The sequence below is a fragment of the Anolis sagrei genome, chromosome 10 (assembly GCF_037176765.1).
Source record: "Anolis sagrei isolate rAnoSag1 chromosome 10, rAnoSag1.mat, whole genome shotgun sequence".
In the NCBI taxonomy this organism is placed as follows: domain Eukaryota; kingdom Metazoa; phylum Chordata; class Lepidosauria; order Squamata; family Dactyloidae; genus Anolis; species Anolis sagrei.
In genome coordinates this window covers 22480277-22495736 of record NC_090030.1, presented here as the reverse complement: position 1 = coordinate 22495736, position 15460 = coordinate 22480277, and the positions used below count along the sequence as shown (strand labels likewise).

The following is a 15460-nucleotide window of genomic DNA, read 5'->3' as shown; positions in this document are numbered from 1 at the left end:
GGGCATGCATACTCAGCAGCAGAGTAGCATACCGCAAGGGCAGATGTCTTCACTGTGTCTGTTTGTGATCCCCAGGTTGTGCCAGTCAGCTTTCGTATGATGTTATTTCTAGCGCCCACTTTTTGCTTGATATTCATATAATGATGCTCAAATGGCATTATATGGCAGTGTAGAGCAAGTGTCTGTATAGCAAAGCTCTCCCTCTAAAAACTCCACTACATTGGATTACCTGGAATGTAATGATGTGAAAACCAATGTTTAAGTGGCTTCCTTGAACAATCTCAGTCCCCAAAAGCTGCCAACGGTTGAGAATCCGGTACTGATATGGGATCCCAATGTAAACAGCTCCTTGCTTGACAGGAAAGGCTTTGGGTCCGTTCTCCTGAAATCCCCGTCTTGGGTGTGCCTCGGAGGAGGCCAAAATAACCATTATGTTCCCAAACCGACTTGATGTCTGGCGGCTTTTATTTATAGCCTCCCCATCTTTTGGTATTTAGGGAAAGTGACTTCACTTCTGGAGGGTTTTAAAAAACACAATAACATCTGGAGGAAAATCCATTCTAGCGCTGGTATCCGTTGGCAGCAAATGCAGAAAACTCGGAAGGAGCCAGGCCTGCTTTGCTCCGGTTCCTTTTCGAGATTTTTCCTTCCACTACATACATTCAAAACCTGGTAAAGATGTGAGCCAAACCAAGAGACTTTTTCCAATGCAAAACCAATCAAAGTGAATGTCATCTTGGCCTCGAGAAGCCAGGGTCAAACCAACTGGGAAGCAACGTCTATGTAATAAAAGCAATCCTGGGTCCTAGGAAACCTAAATGCATGCTCTGCGCTGTCTGTGAAGGCTTTCGTTCAGATCGATAGGAGGCATAAAGGGCTCCACTTAAAAACTAACCCGCTCCCTGTCCTCGGTTGACATTTTACCGCACAATTATCGCAGTTCAATACCATTTTAGTGGAAATGAATGCATACTGTGGGGGGTTTGTTGTTCGTTCAGGCACAGGAGTTGTATGGCAGAGGATGCCCAACCCCTTGTGAAACGACAAGTCCCAGAATGCAACCATGACAGCGTATCAAACTGCTAATATGGTGGAATGTAAAAAGAGAGAGAAATACTCCCCAGTCCAAATAAGCAATGGATGGATTTTCTATAATAATATAGATGCATATACAGATGCAGATAGATTCTATTTTTTGTCATGTCAGGAGCGACTTGAGAAACCAAGTCGCTTCTGGTGTGAGAGAATTGGCCGTCTGCAAGGACGTTGCCCAGAGGACGCCCGGATGATTTGATGTTTTTATCATCCTTGTGGGAGGCTTCTCTCATGTCCCCGCATGAGGAGCTGAAGCTGACAGAGGGAGCTCACCCGCCTCTCACCGGATTTGAACCTGCGACCTGTCCGTCTTCAGTCCCGCCGGCACAGGGGTTTAACCCACTGCGCCACCGGGGACTCTATGGAGATATATGATGGATGGGTAGACAGATTGATTGACAGACAGATAATAGCTAATGATAAAGAGAGAAACATACATACAGATAGATACATAGATGACTATTACATAGATGATAGCCATAGATAGATAGACAGATAGTTGATAGTTGATAGATAGCCCAAGAGATACAGCCAAATAGATAGATAGATAATGATTGATCGATGTATGATAGCCAAAAATAGATAGAGAATGATTTATAGATGATAGTTAGATAACCAAAGATATAAATAGATAGATAATTGATTGACTGATGATAAAAAGATAGACAGATAGATAATTGATAGATGATAGATAGATAGCCAAAGAGATATAGCCAAATAGATAGATAATGATTGATAGATATATGATAAATAGATAGCCAAAATAGATAGCGAAGGTTTGTTTGATTGATAGATGATAGAGAGATAGATAACCAAAGATAAGTAATTGATTGATTGACTCATGATAGATTATTGATAGATATATGATAGAAAGCCAAAAGGATGCTTGCCATAGATGCAGGCAAAACGTCAGGAGAAATGCCTCTAGAACATGGCTCTATAGCCCGAAAAAACCCACAAGAACCTAGTGATTCCAGCCATGAAAACCTTCGACAATACACAGATAGAGAATGATTGATTAATAGATGATAGATTATCAAAGATAGATAGATAAATAGGTAGATAGATAGATAGATAAAAGAATTATTAATTGATAGATGAGAGATAAAGATTGATTGCCAGATGATACATAGATAGCCAAATATATATATATATAGAGAGAGAGAGAGAGAGAGAGAGAGAGAATAAACTTTATTTCTACCCCGCCACCATCTCCCCAACGGGGACTCGGAGCGGTTTACATGGGGCCAAGCCCAGACAACATAATATAGCAATAAAATCAAAACATATACAACAGACAACAACAACATTATCAAAATGACATTAAAATAATAATAAAATAATAAAATAATAATAATAATAATAATAATAATAATAAAAAATAGAATAAAATAAAAATTCCAATAGACACAATCCCGATAGAGATGACAGACACAATCACGATACACAATCATGATAGAGAGAGATAGATAGATAGATAGACAGACATAGAGAAAGATGATTGATTCACTGATGATATAGAAGTAAATGGATAGCCAAAGATAGATATAGACAGACAGATAGGATAGATAGACAAATGGACAGGCTGATGCATGCAGTCACACATCAGTGAAAGAACCACAATGTTTTAAAAGTTGCCTCTCTTACCCTGAGAAATCATCTCTATGCTCTACCCGGTATATTCTTTTTTTGATTTATTGCCATCTGGCAGATGATACAGGGTGACAAAGACAAGGACAAACAGACTTCAGGATGGTTTTTATACTAGAGCTGTGGCTATGTTGAAATCTGTGGTTTCGCATTGATGTGGCATTGGGGGCTGCATGGTGGGAGTGGGGAGGTGGAGGGATGGGTGTGTTATTTTGTGGTGTGTGCGGGGGAAGGCATGTAATTTCGTTGTGCTTGAGCACAGTGACAAATAAAGCTATTCTATCCTATTCTTCTGCTGGACCCATGATATTATGTTGGAGGGCCTAGAGATTACAACAGGAACCACAAGGTCCTGCGGCACAATTCTACAGCCGGGCACCAGCAAATGTACAAGCGGCAATGATTCCACAGTGTAGACGCACCCCAAGAGGTTCTGCTTCTGCAAAGCAAGACAATGAGCTGGCAGGTTCAATGGGAACGATGCCAGTCTTCGGCATATGCCGCCGGGTGCCTGGTGTTGTCGCATTTGTCACAAAGCAGCTGTCAACAACACATGACAGAGATGAGAGAAGAGAGAACATTTGCTGGGAAAGAGGCAGAAGAGGAGCCCATGCTTGATCCCTCATTAAGGCAACAAGCTCAGCATCCCAGGCATAAAAACATCTCAATTTTATGGCAGACGAACAACTGCAGAGCCAGGCAGTTCAAAACATACGACACCCATTGCAAGCAGCTGCTCTGCAAACTTCACTCAGGAACAAATGAAATTCTCATTTATTTCACCTGTCCTCTTGCATATCTACACCATCATCATCCTCACCCTATCATCATAATTATGACAGGAGGCAGACTAAAATGATCAAGGGTCTGGAGAACAAGCCCTATGAGGAGAGGCTTAAGGAGCTTGGCATGTTTAGCCTGAAGAAGAGAAGGCTGAGAGGAGATATGATAGCCATGTATAAATATGTGAGAGGAAGTCACAGGGAGGAGGGATCAAGCTTGTTCTCTGCTTCCCTGGAGACTAGGATATGGAACAATGGCTTCAAACTACAAGAAAGGAGATTCCATTTGAATATTAGGAAGAACTTCCTGACTGTGAGAGCCGTTCAGCAGTGGAACTCTCTGCCCCAGAGTGTGGTGGAGGCTCCTTCTTTGGAGGTTTTTAAACAGAGGGTGGATGGCCATCTGTCAGGGGTGCTTTGAATACAATATTCCTGCTTCTTGGCAGAATGGGGTTGGACTAGATGGCCCATGAGGTCTCTTCCAACTCTATGATTCTATGATTCTAGTTGAGGGTGGGGTCAAACTGCATTCATTCTCTAGTGTAGACGCACCCCAAATCTGAGACGACTTGTTGCATTACACCATCTATTTGGCAAGGAGGAAAATAAAAACCCAAAACAGGAAGCACCGTCTTGGTTGCATTCCACTGGGATTGTGCAATCCAATAACTCTTGTCAACACTGCCAACTTGGGCCCCATGTACACTGCCACATAACACAGTTTCGAACAGCACTTTCGCTGCATTAAATGGTAGTGTGGTCTCATATAACACAATTCATAGAATGCTAACAGCATTATGACAATGCATTATGACATTACGACTACATTACGACTACATTATGACAATGCATTATTTGGCAATGTCATTGGCACCTTGATGAGGAACAATCCAGTGCAGGGAATTGGGGAACATGGACCCTCTAAGTGTTGGAACTCCCATCATACACTACTATTGGACATGCTGATTGGGTTGAGACTCACTGAAAAACTATAGCAAGGATGTCTGTCCCGCAAATATAAAGGTTTTGCAGTTTAATAAACCTTTTCCATGTTTTTATGGAAGATAGAACAAATTGAGAAATGATATTTATAACCCAGGAATAAAAACCATGTTACATAGTATAATAATAATAATAATAATAATAATAATAATAATAAAGTGTGATTGGGACACTGGGTGCAGTGCCTAAAAACCTTGGCCTGCACTTAAAAACAATTGGTGCTGACAAAACTACCATCTGTCAGCTGTACAAAATAAAATGATTTTGTACAGAAAATTAAAGTTTAATGGTTATTTCAGGTATTATTTCTGATACCTGAGATTTCTGGTTGCTTGAGAGCTAATAATAATAATAATAATAATAATAATAATAATAATAAGTGTGATCGGGACACTGCGTGCAATGCCTAAAAACCTTGGTCTGCACTTAAAAACAATCAGTGCTCAATTACCATTTGTCAGCTGTACAAAATAAATTGATTTTGTACAGAAAATTAAGTTTAATGGTTACTTCAGGTATTAGTTCTGATAATATTATTAATATTATTATTAGCTCTCTGGTTGCTAGAGAGCGAAGAAGAAGAAGAAGAAGAAGAAGAAGAAGAAGAAGAAGAAGAAGAAGAAGAAGAAGAGGAAGAAGAAGAAGAAGAAGTGTGATCAGGACACTGGGTGCAGTGCCTAAAAACCTTGGCCTGCACTTAAAAACAATCGGTGCTCAATTACCATCTGCCAGCTTTACAAAATAAAATGATTTTGTACAGAAAATTAAAGTTTAATGGTTATTTCAGGTATAATAATAATAATAATAATAATAATAATAATAGATATTGCAATCCCAGGCGACAGCAGAATTGATGAGAAGCTTACATGATATGAGGATTTAAAGATCGAACTGCAAATACTCTGGCACAAGCCAATCAAGGTGGTCCCAGTGATCGGCACACTTGTTGCAGTGCCTAAAGACCTTGGCCTGCACTTAAAAACAATCGGCGCTGACAAAAGTACAATCTGTCAGCTGCAAAAGGCCACCCTACTCTGATCTGCACACCATTCACCGGTACATCACACAGTCTTAGACACTTGGGAAGTGCCAGACATTTCATCAAATACAAAAAAAGCATAGTGATCTTGTTTGTTGTGTACTAATCTTGTTGTGTATCAAATAATGATGATGATGTATTTGTTACCTGTCTCTCCTCAATATAGTTAAAATACACAGATTATGACATACATTAAAAGAGAAAAATAACATTAAACCCCATGGAAAGCATTGGCATGAGTTACTTCCGGACAATGCACTTTTCATTCCTAAGCTGGAGATATCCACAGAAAATGACTCCGTGCAAAACAGCATCCGACGCCTCAACCGGTCATCAATGGGCAATTCTCCCTCCTTTCGCAGCCGCTGGACAAAGCAAGCGGTCATTGAGGAGAGCCCCTGTCCTCCGGGAGCCTTGGCCTAAACGGTCCAGTTAAAGAATGACCTATTCAGGGAACGACATCTCCTCAATATCACAAAACCAGCACCAAGGGTCTCCAAATTGCTGAGAGTTTTCTGCGTTTCATGGCCATGCTTCAGAAGCATTCTCTCCTGATGTTTTGCCCACATTCTATGGCAGGCATATTTCATTATGGAGCACAGGAACGGGAAGAGAGCAATCTAGCAGGGCTCCTGAGTACCAGAAGTAAGACTTCCCCGTGTCAACAAAGTCCTGATCGCAGAAGCGAGACTTCCCCATGTAAACCAAGCCCTGATCTTGGGGCGGGGAGGAGGGTGTGGGCCACACAGATGGGCGGAATAAAGGGAAGAGTCAGCGGCTGAGTCATGAAGCAGCCGCCTCGCTCAGTGGAACATTCAAAAGACTGTACACTGTGCACCACACATCACACTCAGAGCATTACTTATCACCAACGCAATTGTTCCCATGACCAACTTCCCCTTCCAAATCCACACTCTCATAGATGGGACTCAAATTGCATCCATTCTACAGTATAATGTAGACAGTTTCCTTGATGTCCTTCTCTAAACAGGGGAAAGAAATGTGTCTTTTAGATGCCACCTTATTTTGTTATTCCCTTCTTTTTATTTATCTATCATTTCTAACTGCTGGTAACTTTACAGAACGTTTGATGACACTTTCCATTCAAAGGGTGAACCTTTCAACCATTTCTGTTTTCATTCTGGCCAACTTTACCAAAGCCAGAGTGGTTTGCGTGTTGGATTCGAATCCCAGCTCAGCCATGGAAACCCATTGGATTAATGACTTGGATGAAGGGCTAGAAGGCATGATCATCAAGTTTGCAGACGACACCAAATTGGGAGGGAGAGCCAATACTCCAGAGGACAGGAGCAGGATTCAAAACAATCTTGACAGATTAGAGAGATGATTGGCCAAAACTAACAAAATGAAGTTCAACAGGGACAAATGCAAGATACTCCACTTTGGCAGGAAAAACGAAATGCAAAGATACAGAATGGGGGACGATGCCTGGCTCGAGAGCAGTATGTGTGAAAAAGATCTTGGAGTCCTTGTGGACAACAAGTTAAACATGAGCCAACAATGTGATGTGGCGGCAAAAAAAGCCAATGGGATTTTGGCCTGCATCAATCGGAGCATAGTGTCTAGATCTAGGGAAGTAATGTTACCCCTCTATTCTGCCTTGGTTAGACCACACCTGGAATACTGTGTCCAATTCTGGGCACCAAAATTCAAGAGAGATATTGACAAGCTGGAATGTGTCCAGAGGAGGGCGACTCAAATGATCAAGGGTCTGGAGAACAAGCCCTATGAGGAGCGGCTTAAGGAGCTGGGCATGTTTGGTCTGAAGAAGAGAAGGCTGAGAGGAGATATGATAGCCATGTATAAATATGTGAGAGGAAGCCACTAGGAGGAGGGAGCAAACTTGTTTTCTGCTTCCTTGGAGACTAGGACACGGAACAATGGCTTCAAACTACAAGAGAGGAGATTCCATCTGAACATGAGGAAGAACTTCCTGACTGTGAGAGCCATTCAGCAGTGGAACTCTCTGCCCCGGAGTGTGGTGGAGACTCCTTCTTTGGAAGCTTTTAAACAGAGGCTGGATGGCCATCTGTCAGGGGTGATTTGAATGCAATATACCTGTTTCTTGGCAGAGGGTTGGACTGGATGGCCCATGAGGTCTCTTCCAACTCTTTGACTCTTTGACTCTATGATTCTATGACACTCTCCTGGCCTCAGAGGAAGGGAATGGCTTTGAATCCTCTCTGCCAAAATCTTGTTAAGGAAACTCCATGAAAGTTTCAAAATTAACGGAAATCCAAAATAGATACAATTGGTAATTTGATTTTAAAGTCACCTCTAGATCCCTTAACTATTTATCTATCAAAAGAGAAAATATGATTGCATATGTGCTTATTTTTATTTATTTATATATTTTTCTCATATTTTTATCCCGTCCTTCTCAACCCCCAAAGGGGGACTCAGGACAGCTTACAATGGGCCGTCAATGGGCCCCTGCCTGTATTAGGAGGGCTCCTAGGTGAGTTGATGGATGTGGACCAAACTTGGTACACCTATATTGATCCAAATTGAAAGACTGACAGGGTTTCAGTGGGATTGGCAGAGATTACAGGAGTTGTAGTTTGAGCACATCCAGAGAGCCTGGTGACTCCCACTGATGATGAATCTGAACTAAACTTTGTACACCTAAAATGACTTAAATTGAAAGACCCGCCAGGTTTTGGTGAGATTGACAGGGTGATGGGAGTTGTAGTTTGACCACATCCAGAGAGCCCGGTGACTCCCACTGATGATGGATCTGGACCAAACTTGGTACAGCTACATTGACCTAAAACTGTCAGGCTTTCAGTGGGATTAGCAGAGGATGATGGGAGTTGTAGCTTAAGCACACCCAGAGAGCCCTGTGATTCCCACTGATGATGGATCTGGACCAAACTTGGTACAGCTACATTGACCTAAATTGTCAGGGTTTCAGTGGGATTAGCAGAGGATGATGGGAGTTGTAGTTTGAGCACATCCAGAAAGCCCGGTGACTCCTACTGATGATGGATCTGAACCAAACTTGGTACACCTAAAATGACCTAAATTGAAAGGCTGTCCGGGTTTTGGTGGGATTGGCAGGGTGATGGGAGTTGTAGTTTGACCACATCCAGAGAGCCCGGTGACTCCCACCAATGATGGATCTGGACCAAACTTGGTACAGCTACATTTACCTAAAATTGTCAGGCTTTCAGTGGGATTAGCAGAGGATGATGGGAGTTGCAGTTTAAGCACATGCCATGGATTGGGTTATTCATCCCAAAGATGAAGGAGGTGGTTTGCATCTCCTTTTGACCTTCTTCATGTATGCACATCAGCCCTGTGAGGTCGGATGCCCTGACATGAGATACTTTTAGACCCTCCTGGGTCTAAAATGCCCAATATGAGGTCTCCCAACTAAATGCTTCTTTATGTCCAACTCTGCTTAGGTTATAGATCCAAGTGGCATTTGATATCAAAACATTGTAGGATCCTAGTTGGAAGAGACCCCCAAAGGCCACCCAGTGCAATCCGCTTCTGCCGCACAGGAAGGCACAATCCAATCCCCCCCCCCCAACAGATGGCCACCTGGCCTATGCTTCAGAGAAGGAAATGCCACCAGACTCCCATTCAACATATTTCACTTTTGAACAGCTCTGACCCTCATGAATTTCTTCCTGATGTCACAAGCTCGTCTTGTGGGCACAAGGGAGAGAGCCTTCTCCTCTGTGGCTCCCCGACTCTGGAACTCATTACCTGAAGAGATCAGGAAAGCCCCTACACTAGAAACTTTAAAAAAGAACCTTAAAACCTGGTGCTTCTGCTGCGCCTTTGGCGAGTAGGTGCACAACATGACACTACTGTTCCTCTCAATGCTTCAGTCACTGGAGTACACTCCCTCTTAATGGGAAGTTTAGTTTCACAACCCTGTGTTTCTTTATGAGCTCCCTGGAAATAACTTGCTCCTATTCTTATCTCATTTGACTTTTTTAAAAAACATTTTATCCCGTACATTGTCCCTACGATTGTGTTTATTGTAATGTTATTTTCTTACGATATTCATAGTTTTTAAAAAATGTAATTTTGATGCTCTTACTTGTTCCTTATGTTTTGGTTTTATTTTTGCTTTAATATGTTGTCCGGGCTTGGCCCCATGTAAGCCGCTTCGAGTCCCCGTTGGGGAGATGGTGGCGGGATATAAATAAAGTTTGTTTATTATTATTATTTGCGGTGGCGCAGTGGGTTAAAGCACTGAGCCGCTGAGCTTGTTGACCGAAAGGTCGTAGGTTCGATTCCGGGAAGCGGCGTGAGCTTCCGCTGTCAGCCCTAGCTTCTGCCAAAGTAGCAGTTCCAAAACATGCAAATGTGAGTAGATCAATAGGTACCGCTCAGGCGGGAAGGTAATGGCGCTCCATGCAGTCATGCCAGCCACATTACCTTGGAGGTGTCTATGGACAACGCCGGCTCTTTAGCTTAGAAATGGAGATGAGCACCACACTCCAGAGTCAGACATGACTGGACTTAATGTCAGGGGACAACCTTTACCTATTATTATTATTATTATTATTATTATTATATAATATTTTATAATAATAATAATAATAATATATTATTATAGAGCCCCTGGTGACACAGTGGGTTAAACCCCTGTGCCGGCAGGACTGAAGACCGACAGGTCGCAGGTTCGAATCCGGGGAGAGGTGGATGAGCTCCCTCTATCAGCTCTAGCTCCTCATGCGGGGACATGAGAGAAGCCTCCCACAAGGATGATAAAAACATCAAATCATCCGGGCGTCTCCTGGGCAACGTCATTGCAGACGGCCAATTCTCTCACACCAGAAGCGACTTGCAGATTCTCAAGTCTCTCCTGACATGACAAAAATTATTATTATTATTATTATTATTATTATTATTATTATTATTATTATTATTTAGGTGGCATCTCTTCTGCAGTTTGCATCCATGACTCCATTGAGTCCTAATCTCTACAGCAGCAGAAAACATGCCTTGCCTCTTCCTCAATGTGGCCTCCGCATGAGACTCAAGGAAACACAATACTTTGTAAGCATGACAGGCTGAGACCTCAGTTTTTTGCATGGAGGGAAAGCACAGCCTTTGGTCGGACCTCAATCTAAGTATCTTTCCATTCACTTGTGCCGACGGGCAAAAGATGCTGTGTCCCAAATGCCCACGACCCCTTCGGTGTTTCCTGCCAAGAAAGGCTTGCAAGGCTGCCGCACATGGAAGACGCGCCAAGCCCCGTCTGCAGCGAGGCCAAGGGTGGGGCCCAAGAACCCAAGGCACACGAAGCTAGGAGCCGGTCTGCTCTGAAACGCCCTTTTCCTTTGCACATGCATGCATGCACTGGGGATTCTGTGCATGGCACAATTTCCTTCCCTCTCTAAAGCCTTTGAGCAAGAACAATTGCTGACACACTTAGGTACCTTCCACACAGTTGTATAAAATCCACATTGAACTGGATTATATTATATTATATTATATTATATTTATTGTATTTGTATGCCACCTTTCTCAGCCCATAGGAGACTCAAAGTGGTTAACAGGGCAAAATCCAATGCTTACAATGTCATAAATACAATTAGAAACATAACATCTATATAAATAAAAATGTAATGTTCGTTTGTGGGATTAACATAACTCAAAAACATAACACAAAATTTGGACACTACACCCCTAACAGCCCAATGAGTGACCATCACTCATAACCCCCCCCCCAAAAAAAAAATAGTGGAAAGGACCTTAAAAAAACCTCGAAAAGCTAAATGATGATACAGAAAAAAAGGAAGAGGGAGGGAAGGAAGGGGAGAAAGAAAGAAGGAAAAAAAGAAAGAGAGGAGGAAGCATGGAAGCAAAGAGCAAAGGAAGGAAGGAAAGATGTACAGAAGGAAGAAAGGAGAGGAAGAGGAAAAGAGAAGGGATGGAATTTATAGTTCACCTACAATCAAAGAGCATTCTGAACCCCGCCAAAGATGGAACTGAACCAAATTTTGGCACACAGTTCTCCCATGACCAACAGAAAATGCTGGAAGGGTTTGGTGGGCTGTGCCCTTTGGTTTTGAAGTTGTAGTTCACCTACACCCAGAGACCACTGTGGACTCAAAACAATGATGAGGCCAAACTCTACAAGAATACTCAATATGCCCAAATGTGAACACTGGTGGAGTTTGGAGGAAATAGAATCTTGACATTTGGGTGTTGTAGTTGCTGGGATTTATAGTTCACCTACAATCACAGAGCATTCTGAACCCCACCAACGATAAAATTGGGCCAAACCTCCCACACAGAACCCCCATGTGGGCCACAGCAACACGTGGCAGAGGACGACTAGTACATAATAAACAAGCAATTGATTATAAATAAAAAATAGACAATATACTTAAAAACTACTAATAATTACCACTTTGATGGCCATTATTGGCCGAAAACTACTTGAATGCTCCATCAAACTTATCCATAATCCATTTCCCAGCCACTGTCAACATTGTTATCGTCATTATCTACTTAATTACCCAAAGGCCTGGTGCCACATCCAGGTTTTTAACTTTTTCCTTGCACTGAAACTCTAAACTGTCCGCATTAGATGCCCTGTAAGGCTTCTTCCTCTGAGGCTGCTCTCACCATTGCTATGAATAGTATTATTGCAATGGCAGGTGTTCTCCAAGGCTTTGGGTGGGTGGCCCTTGGGGTCCCTATGGCCCCTTCTATGCTGGGATATATAATGTGGATTATCTAGATTAGATGGCAGTGTGGACTCATATAATCCGGTTCAAATCAGACCATGTGGAACAGGCATGAGCAAACTTGGGCCCTCCCTCCAGGTGTTTTGGACTTCAACTTCAAGGTGGGATGAAGATGACCTAATTTCCCTGGGAAGTGAGTTCCACAGGTGGGGAGCCACCACCGAGAAGGCCCTGTCCCTCATCCCTGCCAAACACATTTGTGACAGGGGCGGGGCCGAGAGCACGGCCTCTCCAGAAGATCTTAAACTCCGAGGTGTGACATAGAAGGAGATACTTTCGGACAGGTATGTCGGACCAGAGCCGTATAGGGTTTTATAGGTCAAGACTTTGAATTGTGCTTGGAATTGGATCAGCAACTAGTGGAGCTGGCATAGCAGTGGGGTGGTATGCTCTCCGTATGATGCCCCAGTAAGTTATCTGGTTGCTGCCCATTGGACTAATTGAAGTTTCCGAACAGTCTTCAAAGGCAACCCCGTGTAGAGCGTGTTGCAGTAATCTATTCAGGATGTGACAAAAGCGTGGACCACTGTGGCCAGATCAGACTTCCCTTTTAATAATCTCTTTTATCTCGCCCGAGTTTTTAATTACTTTTAGTTTTTCTTTTAATCATTACAAGTAGCCTGCCCATCGTCATTGTGCTTATTGTAGTTTCATATTGTTATGTATTCACATGTTTTATGTAATTATGATGTTGTTGTTTATTGTTCGCATTTTTGGTTTGTGTCTTTGGTTTTACTTTATTGTATTTGTTGTCTGGGCTTGGCCTCATGTAAGCCGCTCTGAGTCCCTATCGGGGAGATGGTGATGGGGTATAAATAAAGATGATGATGATGATTATTATTATTATTTCTGCTGAAGTGGCTGAGGGGGGAAAGGAAGGGGACTGAGGATGCTAGGAATGGTGGGAGTTGAAGTCCAAAACACCTGGACGGAGGGCCCAAGTTTGCCCATGCCAGGGGCGGCTCGTCCATTACACAAAGTAAGCAGTCGCAGAACACTTTTTTTGCCAGGGGCGCAGAGGTGCCTCTGTAAATGCCCCTTGACCGCCCCTTGAGGAGCGCCCCCTCAGCTCACAACAGACCTAGCAGTCCGGGGGGAGCCTCGGCTTTCTTGCCTCTCTGCCGGGCAATCCTCTTCCTAAAGGGGCCTGGCCCGCTTCGGGTCCGGAGGCGTGTCTGAAGACCCCAGCATGCACATCAAAAGTCGCCTCTTCTCCTGAGTTTCTCTTCAGCCATTGGGACCGAGAGAGAGAGAGAGAGAGAGAGCCCCTCCGGCTGGAGGTATCTCCCACCTCCGCTCCCTCCTTTGTTTTTGCGCCTACCTTCAGGAAAGGTGGGCATCTCCACCTCTGTTTCTCTCTCTCTCTGTCTCTCGCCTCCGGACCCAAAGCGGGCCAGGCAAGGGAGCAAGTGCGGCAAGTGTAGTTACTGGGATGTATAGTTCACCTCGACTGCTCATTGGAGGGAAGGATACTAGAGACAAAGTTGAAGTACTTTGGCCACATCATGAGGAGACAGCAAAGCCTAGAGAAGACAATTATGTAGGGGAAAGTGGAAGGCAAAAGGAAGAGGGGCCGACCAAGGGCAAGATGGATGGATGGCATCCTTGAAGTGACTGGACTGACCTTGAAGGAGCTGGGGGTGGTGACGGCCGACAGGGAGCTCTGGCGTGGGCTGGTCCATGAGGTCATGAAGAGTCGGAGACGACTGAACGAATGAACAACAACATAGTTCACCTACAATCAAAGAGCATTCTGAACTCCACCAATGATGGAATTGAACCAAAAATGGCACAAAGAACTCCCACGATGAACGGAAAATATATATCAATGATTGGTTGCTTACCATTGAAAATCACCTAGGGCCGCCTCTGCCCATGCCTGATCCACATGGTCTGATTTGAACCGGATTATATAAGTCCACATTGCCATCAAATCCAGATAATCCGGATTATATATCCCAGCGTAGAAGGGGCCATAGGGACCCCAAGGGCCACCCACTCAAAGCCTTGGAGAACACCTGCCATTGCAACAATGCTATTATTTACAGCAATGGTGAGAGTAGCCTCAGAGGAAGAAGCCTTACAGAGCATCCAATGCAGATAGTTTAGGGTTTCAGTGCTAGTGGACCTCTTTGCAAAGCCATCTCCCCTTTGCCTGCTGGATGCATGCCTTGCTGAGCCAACAGCACAGACCCTCCCCATTTCCCCATCTCCAAGCTGACATCCTTGCAAAATGCTGGAGCTGGTGGGCAAGCCTGGCTTGGAAGGCGCGCACGCGCACAAGCGCGCTCCCGACCAGAGGCGCCTAAGTTGAGATCTCAACAAACAAGGGAAAAGGGACCGGATGCAAAGTTCTCTTTCTCCTCCAAAGATGGGGAAGCCCTCTCCTCCAGGGAATCCCAATGGCGCATCCTGCACTCATTCACTCACCCTTTCAGCTGGCTCTCCTTCTGGTCCGCTGAGCTGCCCTCCGTCCTCTCCTCGCCTTCCTCCTCTTCCTCCTCCTCCTCGGTTCTGACTCTCCACTCTCTAAACCCCGCCCACGAAGAGAGCCGGGATTGGGCCAGAGGCACGTCACTCAAGCGCCCCGAGTCGGGATTGGAAGGGAAGGGAGCAGGACCCCCTCCTCCTCTGGATTCCTCTTGGGGTCTCCAGGGGAGGGGCTTTGTGAGGCTGGGACACTGAGCATGAGAGGGTCTCTCTAGTTGAGGGACCCTAATTCAGAATGAATACTCCTTCTATATTGGAAAATCCATAACCTATTGCAAATAACTGCACCATAACCTTCTTGAAAAGGTAAAAATGATGTCACATCCGTTTGGTAAAGGTGAATCTCCATGAACACGTGGAGACCAACTTTTGAAAACCACTAGTCAAGAAAAGCAAGGCCTTGTTAGAAATCCTAGAGTTGGAAGAGACCTCATGGGCCATCCAGTCCAACCCCCTGGCTCGAAAGCAGTACCTGTGAAAAAGGTCTTGGAGTCCTTGTGGACAACAAGTTAAACATGAGCCAACAATGTGATGTGGCGGCAAAAAAGCCAATGGTATTTTGGCCTGCATCAATAGGAGCATAGTGTCTAGATCTAGGGAAGTCATGCTACCCCTCTATTCCTCCTTGGTTAAACCACACCTGGAATATTGTGTCCAATTCT

At 44.0% G+C, this 15460-nt stretch overlaps 1 protein-coding gene across 2 annotated transcripts in view; it reads right to left on the bottom strand.

Moving 5' to 3' along the window:
- The window catches only part of PLS3 (plastin 3), an 81934-nt gene extending 67088 nt beyond the window's left edge, over positions 1 to 14846 (bottom strand). For both annotated transcript variants that reach the window (XM_060756091.2, XM_060756093.2), the window contains exon 1: positions 14739 to 14846. The gene's annotated coding sequence lies outside the window, so the exon portion shown is untranslated. The remainder of the gene's footprint in view (positions 1 to 14738) is intronic.
- Between the last annotated feature and the right edge of the window lie 614 nt (positions 14847 to 15460).